This window comes from Solanum verrucosum, unplaced genomic scaffold (genome assembly GCF_900185275.1).
Source record: "Solanum verrucosum unplaced genomic scaffold, falcon-dt-bn FXZP01000178.1, whole genome shotgun sequence".
Taxonomy (NCBI): Eukaryota; Viridiplantae; Streptophyta; class Magnoliopsida; order Solanales; family Solanaceae; genus Solanum; species Solanum verrucosum.
In genome coordinates, this window is record NW_026020286.1 from 612,705 (window position 1) to 619,777 (window position 7,073).

The 7,073-nt window shown below is 40.8% G+C and overlaps 1 non-coding gene across 1 annotated transcript; it reads left to right on the forward strand.

Moving 5' to 3' along the window:
- The first annotated feature begins 2,225 nt into the window (after positions 1-2,225).
- Positions 2,226-2,332, forward strand: LOC125834319 (small nucleolar RNA R71). The gene has a single exon (XR_007443346.1). It is a non-coding gene; the product is annotated as a small nucleolar RNA R71 (small nucleolar RNA).
- Positions 2,333-7,073: the final 4,741 nt, after the last annotated feature.

Consider the following 7,073-nt stretch of genomic DNA (forward strand, 5'->3'; position numbering starts at 1 on the left):
TATGAACTTAATGGAATTGTAGTTGCAAATATGATTTCATCTTAATGTTTTTGGCTTGCGAGAGAGAGAGAGGTCGTAAAACTAAGACTTCTAAATTTATAGCCGGTGGTATTGGGTCGACATGGGTTCAGCTCGAGAGAGTGAATGGGCTAAGGTGGAGGTTGTGTTTAATGCGGCAACTCGGTGTTTGAGAGAAACTGAGTTGATTCGGGGTAAGTTGCTCGAGAGAGAATTTACCCCCACTATAGTCTAGCCTAGTCACAAATACTCAACAATTTACTATCAAAAGCATGTACCCAATAATTTAGTCTATCTCGTATTCCTATCACATCCCAAGAATCTCGTCTCTCAATCTCATTTTCGTATATTTTTGCTGTTTTTAGTTGTTAATTAATACAAAACCCCCATTGATAATTGACGCTTGCGTCAGCCCTTTAGATTTAGTATGTTTATATTCGATAATGTTTATAACTATGACTAATTAGAACTTAATTTTATTTTTTCTATTAATTCTCAACTTGGGACTCGACTCCAACCCTTGGTTAGGTTACTTTACTATTGTATGATCGTAGACACTTGAATTAGAAGTTGTGTCTTGATTACGCAAACATCACTTCTTCCCCAAGACCTATCACAGTTATGGCAGACAATTCCTCATAAGCAGCTGGCAGCTTTAATGCCTTGTATACGTGGAACACCTCCACTTTATCATGTGCCCGCATAGTAAGTTGTCCAGCTGCTATATCTATCATAGCTAGCCCAATATCCAAGAAAGGTCTTCCCAAGATGAATGGGACCTCAGGATCTGGCTCAAAATTCAACACCACAAAGTCTACTGGGAATATCAATGATCCCACTTACACTAACACATCATCTACAACACTTTCACGCCTAGCAACAGATCTATCAGTCAACTGTAAGATGATGGTAGTAGGTTTAGGACTACCCAACCCCAGCTTTTTGTACAACAAAGTTGGCATCAAATTGATACTATCTCCTAGATCACACAATCCTCGCGCTTGAATGCTCTGCCCTATAGTGATCTGAACTGTAAAGCTACCCGGATCTTCCAGTTTAGTGGGCAACTTATTTTGGATTCTAGAGTTGCACTCTTCAGTAAGTGCAACAGTCTCATATTCAGTCAGCCTTCTTTTGTTTTCCACAATCTCTTTCACATATTTTGCATACCTAGGTATACCCTGCAAAACATCTACCAATGGCAAGTAACGTGAACTTGTTTCAAAAGAGAGAGAAACTTACCAAAACATCCATCCTCTTTCTGTGTTTTGAACTTCTGAGGGAATGGAGGAGGTGGTTTCACTATTGGTTGCACTATTTCTTCTTGTGCAACAACTTCACCCTCTTTTATTCATAGCTTCAGTGTTTCTTTTCTTAGGACCTAACTCCTCCAATTGCAAACCACTGCGAGTACCTACCACGTTTACCTGCTTGGGATTTGGATCAGTGTTTCTCGATAAACCTCATTGCGGTCGTGAGTTCTGGGCACTAGCCAGCTGCCCGACTTGTTTCTCTAGATTCTGTATAGCAAACTTATTGTTTCTTGCATCAGCAGCTAACTGGGCTTGATCAGCCATAATCTTTTTCAGCATCTCCTTCATGCTCATGTTACCAGACTGCTTATTACGCTGCTCCCGTTGGGCGTGTGGTTGGTACCCTTGTGCATTTCCTTGGGGTCTATACTGATTTTTGCCTTCACCCTGATTTTGATTTCCAGCCCAAGAAAAGTTTGGATTGTTGCACCAACTCGGGTTGTAACAGTTTCCATAATTTTGTTGGCATCCTCCTCGTTGTGTATTTCCTACAAAATTAACAGAATCCGGGTTTGCACCACATACCTCTGCACTATGATCACCACCTCCGTAGATCTCACACCAAGTTGGTGTTGTTGAACTGCATTTACATGTGCGGGTTGTTGTCCCAATGCTAGATTGTTGAAGTGGGTGTTCATCATATTCTATATCGCAACAATCTGTGCAGTTAAAGCAATCACTGCATCTACTTCCAGCATACCTACAGTTTTTTGTATCACAGGTTTCACCCATCCTCCGTTCCATTCGAGGTTTCCCTGTGAGATCCTGTTCAGCAAGGTGAATAGCTTAGCATATGTCTTCTCCAAAGCCTGACCACCTACAGCTGAATCAAGTAGAATTTTGGTGTTAGGCTCCAACACTTCAATGAAGGTGTGGACCAACACCTCATTAGATTGATGATGATGTGGACAACTCATCAACATCAATTTAAACCTATCCCAAGCTTGGTACAAGTTCTCTCCCTCTTTTCGTCTAAAACTCAAAATGTCACTCCTCAACTTAGCTGTTTTTCCAGATGGAAAAAATCTGATGAGGAACTTCTGTGCTAGATCATTCCAGTGGTAATTGAGTTTGCGGGCTCTGAGTTTAACTCTCTTTTTTCTTCCCCAATCAGAGAGAAGGGGAATAAAGTGAGCCTCACGTAATCCTCGTTTACTCCAGTAGGAGTATAAGTATCACTGATCTCGAGGAAGTTTTGAATGTGGACTGTTGGATCCTCGTGCGACAGACCAATGAACTACCCATTAGTGTGCAATAGTTGCACCATACTGTGCTTTAGTTCAAACCTTCCACCAGCTGCAGGTTTCTGAATGCATGATATCACAATGGTGGTACTTGGATTGCCACGTCTCTTACCTTCATCTCAACCATTATTTCAGGTTCCTCTTTCTGAACTCTTGCTACTGGAGATGTTGGTTCACTAGCAACAACAGGGACCGGATAAGTAAGTTGTCTTAGCCTTCTACAGTAGTGGATGAATCTTTCTGGTTCCGCTAGAGGCGATACTAATCCTTGATCGTCGTCCAGTTTGAAGTTCCAATACAACCAGCAACAATGAAATGCGAAGATCAAGTTGTCAACACTTGTTTTTTAACTTCAGAAATTAGAAAAATCAAATAATTCCTAATTCTATAGTCCCCGGCAGCGGCGCCAAAAACGTGGTTGCCCCCAAATCGCACACGCAAGTGCACGTGGTCGTTCAAGTATTAAAGTGACTCTTATAAAGAGTCGGGTATCGTACCCATAGGGACTTACGTTTAGAATCACTTAATTTCTCCAACTTTCAGCTAAGAACAACTATTATCAAGATTTCAAAGTGATTTATTTTCTAATTCTAAGAGTTCAACAAAATGTAACAAACGCGATTCAATTTCACGGGTCTAAAAACAATGATTGGTTAAGGTCCAGGGCTGCAACTTTTATAAGGATTTATGCAATTAATATCATTTAAATGGGTATATATATCAACTATCGAATCAATTAATCACAGGGTTAAATGTATGATGATGGTCTCCGACCTCTAATTCCCCACGATAAATAACAACCTAACTACATCATTGAGCGGGGATATGCTGGATTAAGTACCGAGCATTACAATCTCTTCATGTATAGTGACCAAGCATTGTTTCTAGGTATATCCATATCCTAGATACAAATTAACCCTATTTATTAAGAAATAATCATGCTCCTTATGCCCCCACGTTCTATCCTCTTATTCCTCTCCCGAGTTCAATTTGGAAAATATATTTATTTCAATGGTGATCAGTCACGAATACAAAAAGCAAGAATACAAGAAAGATTCATATGATAATTGACGTTAACCCAATGAAAACTTAATAGATTACAATCATCCTGTAGCCACAGCCCTAGAACTAGGGTATTTAGCTACTTATAATCAAGAATCGATCAAGCAATGTTCAATAAACATAAAGAGATCGAAAGTAAAAGAGTTTAGGAAAGAACCCTAAAATGATGAAAACATTCTCCCAAGTCGTCGTTCTTCAAAACCCAGAAAGAGAATAAGTTAATAAAATAAAATAATGACCTATTTATACTAAATCCAAAATGGCCGAATTTGGAACCTAGTTAGCGACGCGGAGGTGCTTCCCAGATTCACTTCAAGGCTCATTAGCCTTCTCCACGACGCGGACACTCCACGAAGTGTTCTGCCTCAAACTCAAATCTCGCTAATTAATATTCACTCCCTCTCCGTGACGTGGAGACACAACTCCAATTTGATTTGTGAGAAAACACACCTCTCCGCGATGTGGCTGCTACACGGATGGTTCTGCGTCAAAACTTATTTCACGAGCCAAACTAAAATTCCTCTCTGTGGCGCAGAGAGGATAATGAGATGCCTTGAATGACATTTATTCAATCTTCTTCCTTGATTCCTTTTGACTCAGATCTTTTATGTTCCCCACTGTCCATTTTCGTGCTCGTTTCTCCAATTAAGCTCACCTACACAACTAATCATGTTGGTTAGCTCATAAACAACCAAAAGACTCGATAAGACTATAAACAAACACTTATTGAATTCAAACTTAGCTTAAATATGGGCATTATTAGATTTCTAGGCATATAAATATGCCTAAGATCAGTTGCAGTCAGTTGCTTTCCTTGGGCATATTATGTCTAGTGAAGGGATCCGAGTAGATTCTCAAAAGATAGAAGTAGTGAAACAATGGCTCAGACCTACCTCTCCTACAGTTATCAGAAGTTTTCTTGGTCTAGCGGGTTATTACAGAAGGTTTGTGGAAGGATTTTCATCCATAGCCTCTCCATTGACTAAGTTAACTCAGGAAAAGGTCAAGCATCAGTGGTCAGATGATTGTGAGAAAATATTTGCAGAATTGAAACTAGGTTGACTACAGCTCTTGTTTTGACTCTATCAGAGGGTTCAAATGGTTATGTTATATATTGTGATGCTTCAAGAATCAGCCTAGGTTGTATCTTGATGCAACAAGGTAAGGTCATAGGTTATGCTTCTTGACAACTTAAGGTGCATGAGAAGAACTATCCAACTCATAACCTCGAGCTAGCAGCAGTGGTGTTTGACTTAAGATTTGGAGACATTACTTGTCTGGTGTTCACATAGATGTGTTCACAGACCATAAGAGCATTCAGTATGTGTTCACCCAGAAAGAGTTGAATCTTCGTCAGAGAAAATGGATCGAGTTCCTCAAAGATTATGATATGAGTGTGCATTACCATCCTGGTAAGGCCAATATAGTAGCAAATGCTCTTAGCAGATTACCTATGGGTAGTGTAGCACATGTTGAGGAAGAAAGAAAGGAGCTAGTAAAGGAGGTTCACAAACTTGTTCGCCTAGGAGTTCGTCTTATGAGCATATCAGATGGTGGTGTAACGGTTCAGAATGGGGAAGAATCTTCTTTGGTAGTGGAAGTTAAGGAAAACCAAGACAGTGATCCGGTATTGCTTGAGCTAAAGGGTGCAATCCATCAGCAGAGAGTGGAGGTTTTCTCCCGGGGAGAGATGGTGTACTTAACTATCAGGGTCGATTATGTGTTCTAAAGGTGGGTGAGTTGAGATAATAGATTCTTGCAAAAGCCTATAACTCCAGATATTCTATTCATCCAAGCACCACTAAGATGTATAGTGATCTGCGGGAAGTCTATTAGCGGATTGTTATGAAAAGAGATATAGCGGATTTTGTGGCTAAGTGCCCCAATTGCCAGAAAGTCAAGGTAGAACATCAGAAACAAAGAGGTATGACTCAAGAGATTGACATTCCTACTTGGAAGTGGGAAGTGATCAACATGGACTTCATCACAGGTTTACCTCGTACTCGCAGACAGCATGACTCTATTTGGGTGATAGTTGATAGAGTTACTAAGTCTTCACGTTTTTTGGCGGTCAAGTCTACAGATTCGGCGAAGGACTACGCCAAGCTTTACATTAATGAAATTGTGAGGTTGCATGGGGTACCTTTGTCTATCATCTCAGATAGAGTTCCTCAGTTTACCTCTCATTTCTGGAAGTTGTTTCAGAAAGGTCTTGGTACTCAGGTTAACGTTAGAGCAACATTCCACCCGCAGACGGATGGTCAGGCTGAGCGTACCATTCAAACCTTAGAGGGCATGTTGAGAACTTGTGTGATTGACTTCAAGGGTAGTTGGGATGATTACCTCCCTCTTATTGAGTTCGCCTACAACAATAGTTACCATTCCAGCATTCAGACGTCCACTTATGAAGCATTGTATGGGCGTAGATGTAGATTTCCAGTAGGTTGGTTTGAAGTAGGTGAAGCAGCCCTGATAGGGCCAGATTCGATCCTTAATGTTGTGGAGAAAGTGTAACTCATTAGAGATAGACTTAAGATAGACCATAGTCGCCAGAAGTCTTATGCAGATGTAAGGAGAAGGGAATTAGAGTTCCAAGTTGATGATTGGACTTTCCTGAAAGTGTCACCTATGAAGGGGTGATGAGATTTGGCAAGAAAGGGAAGCTCAGTCCTAGAAATGTAGGCCCTTACTGGATCTTGAAAAGGATTGGTAAAGTGGCTTAAGAGTTAGAGTTACCAACAGATTTAGAAGCAGTGCATCTAATCTTTCACATTTCACTATTAAAGAAGTGTGTAGGTGATCCAACATCCATAGTGCCATTAGAGAGTGTGGCCATGAAAGATAGCCTTTCTTATGAGGATGTACCATTTGAGATTCTTGATTGTTAGGATAGAAGGTTGAGAAACAAAGAAGTCGCTTCAGTCAAGATTTTGTGGATGAGTCAGTCCGTAGAGGGAGCTACTTGGGAAGCAGAAGCAGCCATGAAGGCCAACTATCCTCACCTCTTTCCTTCCGATTCCACTCCAGCTTGAGATAATAGTTTCTCTTCAGTTTTTCAGTCATTCATGTGTAGCTTCAGTCTTAGTATCATGTTCCTTCAGTTTGTACTTGCATTTTCAGCGTATTTGCATGTTCTTGGAACTTAGTTCAGACAGAAATCAGCTTCTGTATTTTAGTAGTAGGGACTGGAGCCCTCTCCCTCCATTTCAGGTAGTTAGTCTTCATTCGAGGACGAATGTTTCCAAGGGGGAGATAATGTAACACCCCGTATCCAATAACGGACCTCAGAACAGATTTCCAGAGGTTGCAGATGCAACTCACGGTCTCTACCCACGGACCATAGGGTGACCCACGGCCCGTGCTAGTGGTCTATGGTTCACACCTGAAACCTCCCCTAGAACTCAGCCAAAAAATTTGGCTAAAATTAGACCTACGC